At 42.7% G+C, this 12,626-nt stretch overlaps 1 protein-coding gene across 2 annotated transcripts in view; it reads right to left on the bottom strand.

Moving 5' to 3' along the window:
- TBX15 (T-box transcription factor 15) overlaps positions 1-12,626 on the bottom strand; it is a 98,699-nt gene that overhangs the window by 44,013 nt on the left and 42,060 nt on the right. The window contains exon 1 of one of the 2 annotated variants that reach the window (XM_045817247.1): positions 10,389-10,675. The exons of the other annotated variant lie outside the window; for it this stretch is intronic. The gene's annotated coding sequence lies outside the window, so the exon portion shown is untranslated. Of the gene's footprint in view, positions 1-10,388; positions 10,676-12,626 lie in introns of those variants that run through there. 2 annotated transcript variants of the gene reach the window in all.

The following is a 12,626-nucleotide window of genomic DNA, read 5'->3' as shown; positions in this document are numbered from 1 at the left end:
TGATAAATATTTAATGGTAGCCAAGCAGGTTGGGGTTGGAACCGGGGCTATGGCTGGAGAGCTAGGAAGTAAGAGGCTGTACTCTGAATTCACTGTGTCATCAGGAATAAAATGGACACTCAAAATGTAACAGTAAACAGATGAATGAATAACCCTGGATGAGTCCCATAACCCACAATGGACCTATTTCCTCTTCATGCAACTAGAAGGATTGAACTGAGAAGTTTTCTAATCTCTTCTACTTCTGATGACTAGCAGAGCTATGAATCTTCTCTAATGCAACTTTCAGTCATAACCCGGGCAACCTCAGTTAGAAGCATCACATTTAAAACTGTTTTGGCCAGATGAGTTAAATGAAGAAAAAGACTAAGGGCCCAAATTCGCATCATCATAGGAGTTAAAGAACTGAATGGATATTCTGGTTATAGTTTCAACCAAATCAGACAATAAGCACCTATCAGCATGTGGCCTCTTATGAGGTACCGTGTAGGTAATTTGAAAGAGAATCCCAGACCTTGAGAAGTTTCCCAGTTAGTGTGGGTCAATTACATGTTTACTGAGTGCTTACTATGTGCCCACTACTGTGCCAGATTCTGGGAAATATCAAAGTACACGATAAGGACCAAGAGGAAACTGGCCACACTGACAAATAATCAGAGACAAGGACAAATACTATCATACAGTTTTCCACATCATTACATATAATCTTGTAAGTCTTATAGGAATTGAGGAAAGAGACGGACCCAAGAAGACTGGAACAGTCCTGGGCACCCGTGGTTACTGGGGAGGAAATGGACAAGTCCATGGAGGCACAGGCAGTGTCTGCCCACGAGGAAGATTTCCAGAGACAGTTATCTGTTTCCCAGGAAATACTCTGTGCTCCTAGCTTCTCAATCCCTCCCAAAATAGAGCCCATAAGTGACTGTTAGACACAAAATACAGGCAACAGCCCACATCTGCAATAACACGAATGCACCATGTAGTGTTCCATTCTCAATTGTTTCTTAGATATCATACTTTGGAAATAAAATTAATATCATATTTTATACATTTTTTAAAACTCCCAGAGTAGTTAGGGCTGCTGTGACAGAAGCTACTTACAAAAGCCTTAAAATAGTAATCTCAGAGTCAACACCCACAACTTAGGTAAAATAAAGTTTATAGAAGTAAAACACATTTCTAAATCAGGGTTTCATGAAATATTTAGGCTAATCAGATCAATTATTTCAGCTATCAATCAGAATGTATAATCAAGTAACCTACGTCATGAATGTAAGAAATGCACAGCAGGTTATTTCAATCAAATTGGGGCATCTACTCAGAAATATAATCAGTCCCTCGAAGACCAGAAAACACTTCTGTGCTTTCAAGTTCTTTTATTCTGGGCAATTTGTGACTTCCTGCCTTCAAAAAATAATCATTAGGAACTCACTGGAATGACCTGGAAAGACTTCTTGGTTGTCAGATGTCTCCTGTGAAAAGTACTTTAACAAGGAGAATTTCAGAAAATCAGGAGCATGAGTGATAACATTACACTAACTAAAGAATTTCAAGGAGAAAACTTAGGGAACCGGCACTGCACCGGTTACAAGTCACCAGAGGGCATCGTGTGACTCGAAGGGTCAAACCAACATATTTATAGCCATCAAAACAATCCCTAAAAAAGAGATTCTAACCATCAGTTCATAGTGTCATTCATTTTCTACCCCGACCTATCTGGTATGATTAGAATGGATACTCAGCTCCCACAGAAAGTGGGGTTTAGCTTAGAGCAAGTTCAAGTCTCAATTCATGCAAAATACTAGCAATTATAAAATAGTTTAATTTATATCTTATACACTATCTAATATATCATTCCATTTGATGAAGTAGACGTGGCATACATTTTTATGTCCATTTTTATGTCCATTTTGTGAATAAGAAAACTGAGATTAAGAAAAATTGAAAACAAGCCCTGGCTGGTGTAGCTCAGTGGACTGAGCGCGGGCTGCGAACCAAAGTGTCGCAGGTTCAATTCCCAGTCAGGGCACATGCCTGGGTTGCAGACCATGACCCCCAGCAACCACACATTGCTGTTTCTCTCGCTCTCTCTTTCTCCCTCCCTTCCCTCTCAAAAAATAAATAAACAAAATCTTTTAAAAAAATTGAAAACAGCATGGTCTAAAACAGCGATTTTCTACCTGTGTGCAGTGGCACACTGGAGTGCCTCAAGAGTTTTTAAAACATACAATACCTGAACATTTAGTTGGGGGCACTGACCTACTTTCCCTTGCATTGTCAAGTGAAAGAAATGTCAACAGTCCACACAACGAGAGCCATGCAGTGCAAATGAATCAAAATTATACTGATTTTTTTGTCAGACTGGCAAAAAAGTTGCATTTTTTTTTAGTGGGCCACAGAATTTTAGTAATTAGTTTATGTGTGCCATGAAATGAAAAAGGTTGAAAATTGCCAGTGTAGGAGGTAGGGCTTCTGTCTCCTGATCCCACGATCAGGTCTCCCCGAGTTCACACGAGGCTCAACCCTCGCCAAAGCAGCCAGCAATCCTTAACGCTTCTCAACGAGTTTGACCCTCCTTACAACTGAAATGGCTGAACATGTTTGACCTTGGCCAAGTCACATAGCTATTCTGGTCCCCACATTCCTCAAGCTTTATAATACAGGACAAGCACATTTAATTAGGGGTGTTATAAAGCCCCTTCTCAGTCTAATGTTTAAGCTCCAAGACCACCAACTCTAATAGCAGTGGACAATCCACAGGAAATTGACCTGGTTGACATGTATAGAAAATGCCTTATATATACTCTAATATCAAAATTAGACATTATTAAAACTAATTTCACAGCCTTCCAGATGATTTTCATCCCCACGTAACAAATAATTTTAAAGAATCACTCATTATGACAGCAAACAGCACACACTTCCTCCAGAGGCCCAGCTTCCTCGCCAGGCTTGGGAAGACACTTCACGAGGTCTTGGTTTCCTTGCCTTTACTATTTACTTATCTTTAATTCTATTCCCTTATCCTTACTATTAGGGACTAAGGGAAGCTATCTTCCGGGGCAAAAGAAAACATATGTTTATGTCTTTATGATAAAATGGAACCTAGTGACTCTGTTGATAACAATATGAGTGACTTTGGACAGGAAGATGAATATGAGCTCACAAGAACTATCTCAACCAGAGTTAATGGTCGGTATCTACTGAGCGTTTACTGTGCATCCGGCACTCTAAGACTTTCCATACGCAACATCATTGACTAGAACAAATCTAAGAGTTGTTATTATTTCCATTTTATAGATTACTGACAGCCAAATCCAGATTACATCAGTTCAGCCTCCTAAGGATTGAATACAGGCATATGTATTCTATTCTATTTTTATTTCAACAAACATTTCTGCTTTGTATAGATCAGGTTATATGGTAATAGACCAAGACAGATATAACAGGTATTTGCTCTGAAGGAGCTCACCATCTTGTAGGAGAGACACAAAATAATTAAAGACCAACTGTAATAGGTGCTCTGACAGATGTAGGAGTAAAGTGTTTATGAACTTTGAAGAGCAAGCAGTCAGTGATGAGAGGGTCAAGAAGACTTCACAAAGTGACATTTGAGAATAAACTTGAAATGTAAGTTCAATATGAGCAAGCACAGAAATTATGAGGACAGAATTTAGGATAGTGGAAATAGTATGAGTAAAGATTTGTCATTTTCAATAAACACCAAGTGCTGGTGGGGATGTAGAGAAAGGGGACCCCCTGTGTGCTGTTGGTAGGAATGCAGGCTGGTGCAGCCAGGGTGGAAAGCAGAATCAAAAATTAAAAATGGATCTGCCTTTTGGCCCAGCTATTCCACTTCTGGGAATATATCCAAAGGACCCCAGAACACTAATTTTAAAGAACATAAGCACCTCTATGTTCACTGTAGCATTATTTACAGTTGCCAAGGTATGGAAGCAGCCCAAGTGTTCATCAGTAGATGAGTGGATAAAACAACTATGGGGCATTTACACAATAGCATTCTACTCAGTGATAAAAAAGAAGAAAATTTTTCCCTTTGCAACATATGCATGGACCTGAAAAGCATTATGCTAAGTGAAATAAGCCAGTCAGAGAAAGACAAATATCCTATGATTTCACTCAGTTGTGGAATCTAATGAACAAACTGAACTAACAAGAAAAATGGGGACAGACTCATAGATGGAGATCAGTTGACAGGTAGTGGGGGTGGGACGTTAGGGGGTAGAAAGATTGAGCAAAAAGGAAGGACTCATGGACATGGACAGCAATGTCGTGATTGCTGGGGGGAGGGGTGTATAAGGGGACTAAATGGTAATGAAACAAATTCAATAAAGATTAAATAAAAAATAAAAATAAACACATATGTGTATATTTAAAAAACAAGATGTGTCATTGTTAGGGAACTAATAGCACATTGATATGGCCAGAGCTTAAAACACATAAGGGAAGAGGAGAGGTGAGATAAGCAATGAAGGTGGAAAGTCATGTTTGACTCAGCTCAATGACTACTTAACATTTACTGTGTACCAGTTATTCTTCTGGATTTTTGACACATCATCAGGGATAAAAACAATAATCCCTGGCCACATGGAGTTTATATTCTAGGAGAAATTTGGGCGTCATAATATGGAGTCTAGACTTTATTTTCTTTATACCAAAGTTTTCTTTTAAGTAAAACAGATGATATTTCTGTCTTCCTTTCCAGCCATGAGTTCCATAAGCTGAGTTGAATGCTTTGTCACATGCCCTGAATGATTGACATATGATCGCCTGGTTTTACTATTGAAGATGGGTGATGGAAAACGACTGTAGAGTCAGATAAGAGATGGAGAATTATCTGAGATTATTAGATGCATAGTGCCCCTTCCATAAGACTGAACCTCAGCATCATTCTTTACCCCGAGGAGAAAATAGTTTGAAACCAGGGAGAAAGACCCAACCCACATGATAAACAAACAGTTGTGGTGTTTTTGCTCATTTGTGTTTTTTGCCGGTACCTGGGACCTGACCACATTGAGTGGTACTTCCTATCTGACATGGGTAGGACAAACACTCCTCTGTCTACTTCCTAAGTCCCAAAGTCTCTAAGCCAACACCCCCATGGCCATCTCCAGTCTTCCCTTCACACCTGGACAGACATCAGAAGCTTGTACCCAGACAGTACCCTCCATACCAGGTTCAAGGGAACTCCTCTTTCCAGAGGACCTCTGCAGTGGAAATTGGTTCTGGAATGTCAGATTGTATCAGGGAGCTTAGAGCAATCGGGTGATGAAAGTTTTCATAGAGTAAGTCTAAATATGGCAGAAGCAGAGCATTTGGCATTGACCTGAGTACGGACTGAGCCCAAATTTGATACTCCATCCAGAGCTTCATGGGCATGAACTATAACCCAGGTTGGATTAAAATAAAATTATGATGATAGCAAACTCTCAGATGAGCCTGTTAGATGATTAGTAATGGAATGAAGTCTCTGAGTTCTCCATGCCCTCCGAGTTCTATTTGGGAAAAAGGGGGAGGTAACCTGAAGCCTTCAATTCCCATGCCAGTAAGCCAATTAAGGGGAGTAAGAGCACATATCTCCCCACCTGACAACCAACACCTCTCTCGATGACACACAGAACCAGAGGTAGGGCCCAAAAGTCATCCCCAAGGTCTAGAAAGAGGCTTTGCAAAGAAGTGGCAGCAGTAATTTTTATATCTATTTCTGTCGATCAGATGACTTAGCATCATTAAAGGGTCAGCCTCTAGAGCTCCAGCATGCTTTGAAGGTGGAAGCAAAAAAAAGGGGGGGGCAGGGTAGAAGCAACAGGCACTACACCAGACAGTTATCCCCGTTGTCTCAAGCAGTTTTCACAGGAACCCCTAGAGCGTGGGCATCATGCTGCCATTTGAGAAATGAGGACACGGGTGCTTAGCGAGATGAAGGTGCTTTTCTCACATTACATAGCTGGGAGGTGTCAGGGTGGGACTGAGTTAGTCTGACACTAGAGGCGACGCTCTTGCCACTGTACACTGTTGCCCATTTTCAGAACCAGATCTGCAGAGCTGGGTGCTCCACTGACTCTGAACTTGGCAATGCAGAACTAATGTTTAGGCTGCTCAGTCAGAAGATAGCTCTATCGAAACTAAAACACTGTCAGTTTTTTGGGGACAGGGGAAACTTCAAACCAAGGTCATATGGGACCTTGTCTTTCTCAGTAGTGTGGTAGTTATGTTCGTGAATCATTGAGGTCTCTTTGTAAAGTTAACATCATTTGTAAGTAAGTATGGTAAAGACCCTCCTTTGCTGTATTTCATTTCCTGTCCCCAGGTCCCCCTGGGTAAAACATTCAAATGTGACAGATCACTGAAGATCACAGTCAATGTCAAATCATTCTTTTGCTTTATATTAGACCATAAGCAAAATAACATTGGAAGGTACAAAATCACATCGGAAGATGTTTGCACTTGGAGAAGTGTGTAATGACAGCATTGAAAGACACAAAAGGAAGCTGAAATACTTCCTACTTGCACAACATTTAGTTTGTTTAGGCTTAACTCAGGTCAGAGTTCAGGGCCCAAAAGTTGTTGATCATTTTAAATGGATATCTGTGCTTGAGGAGAAGTCACCTGATAGTACTGTATGTGAAAGTACTTTATAAACAGTCAAGTATCAAATTAACATATAAGGTAATCTGCCAATAATCAAGTTAATCAGGAAGACTGAGAAAAATTGAGGATACCTGTAAGTTCTTGAATTTCTCAAATGGTCCTAACTTCAAATATTTTATTTCCTTCTCCCCGCAAAATTAAAATTCTTAAGATCAACCTTTGGTTCAGAAAACATTCCTGATGGAAGCACAGAAAGTAAATAAATGGAGTAAACAAAAATCGGTCACAAGCCACATGGCAATATTCTGTGTAGATACCTCTTGCACCAGAGGTCCTCCAAAAGTCAATGCTAATGGACTGGGGGGTCCTCAAGATTTACCTGTCAATTTCAGGCCAGCAACTGTCAACACAGGCCCCTCTTGACATTTTTTTCTGGAAGAAGTGACACGTTAGCTCATCCCCAAGCCAGTGCTTGTTTGCTCTTTGCGAGCACAACCACTTGCAACCTCCCAACACCATCCCGACAGCCCCGCCATCAGACGTCGACCACAGTGGTGCTTAAATGTCCATGAAGTAAAAAGGACTTCTATCGCCCCCAAAGGCCATAGAAGAACTTGCCCTACGCCTTGTAAGGATATTCTCACTGTGCACCAATAAATAAACAAATTCATGCTAATAACCTAAAAGGAAGAACTAAACAACCAATTGCTAAGCAATAAGTGTAATTTAACCATGACTTCTGGAGGCAGTCCCCTTTGGGGGTGGCAATTTCAAACATGTAAGTAGGACATTCGAGCACAGCCAGGAATATGCAATGCCTGTCAAATTATTACTCCGGGGACCACCAGCTGCAAGTGGTTTAAAATCCACTCAATTCATGAAGGCAACCCTTGAGGACCATCCTGTTTAATGACTATAGGAGCTACATGGCTGGCAACTATATAACCACCTCCCCAGGATCTTTTCAATTCGTCCACTCAATCAATCATTTATTCCACAAATATTTACTGATTATGTAGTCTGGGCCTGGCAATGCATTAGGTACTGTAAGGGGCACTACACTGAATAAAATATGATCTATGTCCTCAGGAACTTACAAAACCCACTTAGGAGACAGCACAGGTCAATAAATAAGCTAAGGAAATTAGAACTGCCAAAACCCAGCATGGCACATAGCACGTTGAGGGTCGAGTTCTAAAGAGCGCCTCCTCTTTCCAACGGTTTAATCTTGAACAAGTCAATGCGTTTAAGCCTTAGTTTGATTATTTGTAAAATCAGATGAGTATTTCCACTTTGTGAAATTTTTATGAGTCCCTAACAAAGGATGTGTCTGTGTATTTATATAAATACTTTATCAATAGGGAACATGTATAAAGGACCCATGAACAAAGACAATGGTGGGGAGAAGTGAATGTGGCAGGTGGGGGTAAGTAGGGCAAGGGCGAATAATAGGGGGGAAATAGGGATGACTATAATTGAATAACAATAAAGAAATACCTTGTCAATAGTAAAAGGACTATATGAATGCTAATTTTCATGTATCATTATCTAAAAGAAGTATCAACAAAAGGCTATGGGAGGGCTCCTCTTTCAGCCCAGGGCCTTCTCTGGGCCCGATGAAGGGATGTCTGCAAGATGAAGAGGCAGAGGTGGCGAAAGACAGAGAAGGACCTTCCAGGAAAAGGGAGTTTTACAGCAGAAGCGTGGCAGTCAAGTCTACCAGATGGGTTTAGAGAACAGCAAGTAATTCAGACCACGTCTGTGTTATTCCTCTTGTATCCTCAGCACCTGTGACAGGGTCTGGCACCTTTGTGCACTCAATAAAATGTTGTTTTTGTTGAATGAGTGAGTGAATGAATGAATGAAATACTGAGTGCTTGATCAAGCAAATTAAGAGGTGTAGATGGAGAAGAGCTGGGAGGGAGGGTAAGCTGAGCCAGATGACGAGTCTGCAATGCTATTCTTCTTCTGACCTTCCGTAGGAGATCAATACATCCCTAATAATGAGGTGTCTTCACTGAGTGCCATGTTCCCAGTAAAATCCCAGAAAGGTCACCTGCACACGAAATCTAAACTATTAGAATCCCACTACCCTTTTCTCCCTCGACTGGAGTTGTGTTAAAACTGATTGGCAGGGTCTGCCCTGCAATCTTTCAGGGACGTCAAACAAGTTTCAGTGAATTCCATCACTTCCATGAGTAGGAGTCAAGGCCAATCATCTAGAAAATTCTCAGATAGGTGCCTGTGGTCCTGAGGATAATTTGGACTTTCTCCCCGAGTGCTAGAGCTGGTGATGCCATCAGGGAGGTGTCAGAGAGGGTGGCGGTGATGTCCTCTCCTTCAGAAACACAATGATGCTGCACACTCTGTACCCCAGGTGTCCCTACTGTCTGCAGGGACGCTGCCAGGAAGGGGAAAGAGCACACAGCTGTGTGACTCTGGCCAAGTGATTTAACCTACCTGAGCCAATCTCCCCATGTAAACAATAGAAATGCTGACGGCTCGCAGCAAAGCCCCTGGCACACAGTAGGAGCACATTAAATGTTTGCTCCTTCCACATTTGAAAAGGAAAGTAACCACAGGGGTTAGATCTTTCTCAGTCATTTTTCTGTCCATATCTGAGCGGGAAAAAGAAGATTTGTGTTCTTTTAGTGGAGAAAAGCGAATCTTAATACTGAAACATTTAAAGGTGGAACAGGAAAAGATGGTATGCTGAAAGAAATAATTAAGGGCCTGGAGCAAACACTGTCAAAATTGAGTGATGTTAGAAGGAGAAACAGAAGCAAAAACATAGTGAAAATGGCAGCTAGGGACGCTTGTTCGTGTGTGGGTCTACTTAAGTGACGCTCTTCTGGCTCATGGCGGCTGCCACACGGTATGAGAAGGAAAATGAGTAGAAACTACAAGAAGAGAGAACAGGATGGTCCACTGAAAAAAAAAGCTGTATGTTGGATCTTCAGTGAGGAAATGGGGCCAGGAAGCAAACCCCAGCCTTGAGCAGAGAAGCAGAGAGATCAAGCTGGGCGGATGAAGCAGCCCAAGAACCCTACTCCGAGAGAGATGGGAAAGACGGGCAAAGAGCTGGGAGGCTGCAGGGTCCCCTGACTCCAAATCGACAATCTTGTCAAGTGCACTCACCCTCTGGCTCAGGAGGAGGCAGAAAAGGTCTAGTACCTAAGGGAGTCTCGGAGAGCACGAGGGTGAGGCCTGACCGAGAGTCGGGCGGTATAACCCTATTTGACAAGTGAGATCCTTGAGCCTTAGCCAAGATAACATGCCCAGTAACACCCACCTAGAAGCATCAGAGAGAAGAACCGTGGTCTTACTCCAAAGCCTGACCCTACTCACCATCCCACACCACCTTCAAAAACCCTGAAATCAAATGCTTTGACAACAGAAATGAACTCACGTTGGGGGCACAGGGAAAGTGTTGAGAGTGAAACAAACACCCGGGATGGACTGTATTCATAGCAGTGTCTTTCTGTTTACAAATCACCAACCCCAGCTTGGGACGCTTGCAAAACTTAAGGCTCCCACCCTCACGTCCCATGTCACTGGACCCTTCCAGGAAAAGCCCGCCTCTAGCCTCTCCTGCCTCCTTCCTTTCTTCCAAAGCCCTCCCCAGAAGAGAATGAGTTGTCCAAGGAAACCAACGCCCAGGCAGATTTTAGGTGATGGCCAAAAAGAAAAAGGTGGAGCGTGGTAAGAGATTGCCTAGCACTGTCTTCCACGTAAAGACTGATCTGGAGATCCCACATTCCACATGTCACTCCTACCTCTGCGCCTGGAGTCATCATGGTCAGCTCACGTACTTCCACTCACTCCTCAGCCAGCACCGTGGCCACAGCATGACTCTGTTTGTCCCCCGGGCCTACCTACCTTGAAGGGTCAGAATGACCATGGAAGAGCCAGTGTCCTCCAAGTATGTCAGTGATTCAGAAACTGATCACTTCTAAAACAGCTGAAGGGCGGTTGGGTGTCGGCCGCCTTCCGAAGGAGTGGCGGCGGCGTTGCCGAAGCAGAGGGAGTTCCTTGCCAAAGTTGCTCCTGCCCTCCTCCCCATAAGGCTGTGCACTGCCTTTGCCTGTCCCGGCTCAGGAAGATGTCGAGGCCAGGGGCTGTGGCATTTAAGCACTGTCACAGTTCCCACTTCGACCCCTGTAACAGTGCCAGTTCAGCATCTGTCATGATGACCCAGCCTGAACTGTATTTAGAAGCTTCGGGCATGGCACTGTGTCCCGGCCCATCTCAGAATGACAGGAGATTTCCTGAGCACCTGGGCTCATGCAAAAAATCCCCGCTTTTCATAAAGCTTGCAAGGCAAGTGAGGATAATGGGAAAATCAACCAGAAAATGGGTTTAGTGCTCTCGGTTCATGGCCTATTCTTACAAAGATCAATTTCCCTGGAGTTACATCCAGAATCTACCAGATACCACCAGTCAACAGAACACAGCCTGCCTGTGACACTTGGCTTCCAGTGGGACAGTGCAGAGTAACTCCCTTCGTCTTGGCAGTCCCTATGCCAGCCTTGAAAGTAGCTTGCTGGAGGCCAAAAAAATTGATAAGAGATTCCTGGTTAGGGGTGAAAAATAAAATAAAACCCCATTCATTTGCATTTTAAACCTCCACCCACCCAGGCAGACTGACAACCGCACAACACCAATGGCGTGGGCTGTCTGTGTGAAGGGGCACTGCACACAGTGGGTCTAGGGTCTCGGCTCTGTGGACCCCAAGAGAAAGAAGGGCTTTTTCCCAATCGACCCTCCACTCTCAGCCCCACTGTCCCTGACCCAAGCTCCCTGCAGATCCCCTGTCATGTAAAAGGCACCAGTGTTTGGCCTCTCCCCATTTCTGGGCAAGGACCCAACATTCAGAGAATGTGGTTTTAGGATCATGGCATCTAATCCATTCAAGGATTATTTTCCCCCTTACTGCTCAGATGGGTGTGTTAATCATCACCTCCCTTTGTTCTGCAATAAATTCAGCCCCGCTAATTCCAAACCTCTATGCATCACTGAAGTTTAAAGATGGCGTTTTGGCAGGTCAGATATTTAAAATCAATAGACCACCAACCAGTCAAAAATCTTAAGTAGTTTTAGGAACATGTGGAAGTAATTTTTTTTTTCCAAGAATTCACAAGTCTGGAGGATGAGATCTTATTGATGGCGTGTGGGCCATTGTATATGTTAAAGTATTACTTCATATACCATAGTCTACATGTAATCAAAATGGACTTAACAGTGAAGGCAGATCTTCCTTATCCTACCAAACGTCACTCGTGTTTCAGATACAAGTTGCCGTGGAGGACACACTACATAGCATCTTTAAAAGAACCTCCAAAAGACTGAGAAAAGTGTTAAGTGAATGTACAATAACTATATTTGTAAAATGCAAATGTGATAGGCTAGGGAATGACACAGAAATCAGAACTTTTGTGGGACACTGGCTATATACCTACATCTTCAATTAAATCATCTCACCTGCATGCCATGAAGCTTTTGGAAAAGGAAAAATTATTCTACAAAATATTAACTTTTAATTTTTTAAAACAAATTGCTTATTAACCTGAAGTCAATGGATGGGCTTTGGGAGTTTCTAAGTGCCCTAAAATCCTAAGTTACATTTATAGGAGCTGGCATCTTGCTGGGAAGAGGATTACGGTGTTCCCGGGGTTCTCAAAGGAATCTCTGACTTGAAAGAGGTGAGAACCACCGGCTGACGAGGTTTCCTTCAGCGGGACAAATGTCCCCTCTCCGGGCTCCCTTTTGCTCTAATGTAAAGCATTTCTCCTCAGCCAGATATTTCCCATGGAAAAAAAGTAGTCCAAAGAATACAACACAGAATATAGTATTGTATCTTAATAAAAATATATTCTTTGTCTCTTTCAAGAAGCAAGAGGCTGAGTTTTCCAGCGGGTGTGAAATGGTGCTAGCGGACCACCCAAACTGTCTCTGTGCGCTCTCTCAGTTCCCTCTCATCTTCATTTTAACCACATATGTGTGCATGTATAAAT

Source organism: Phyllostomus hastatus, unplaced genomic scaffold, assembly GCF_019186645.2.
Source record: "Phyllostomus hastatus isolate PE091 unplaced genomic scaffold, TTU_PhHast_1.1 phas_scaffold_216, whole genome shotgun sequence".
In the NCBI taxonomy this organism is placed as follows: Eukaryota; Metazoa; Chordata; class Mammalia; order Chiroptera; family Phyllostomidae; genus Phyllostomus; species Phyllostomus hastatus.
This window is presented reverse-complemented; position numbering and strand designations above follow the sequence as displayed.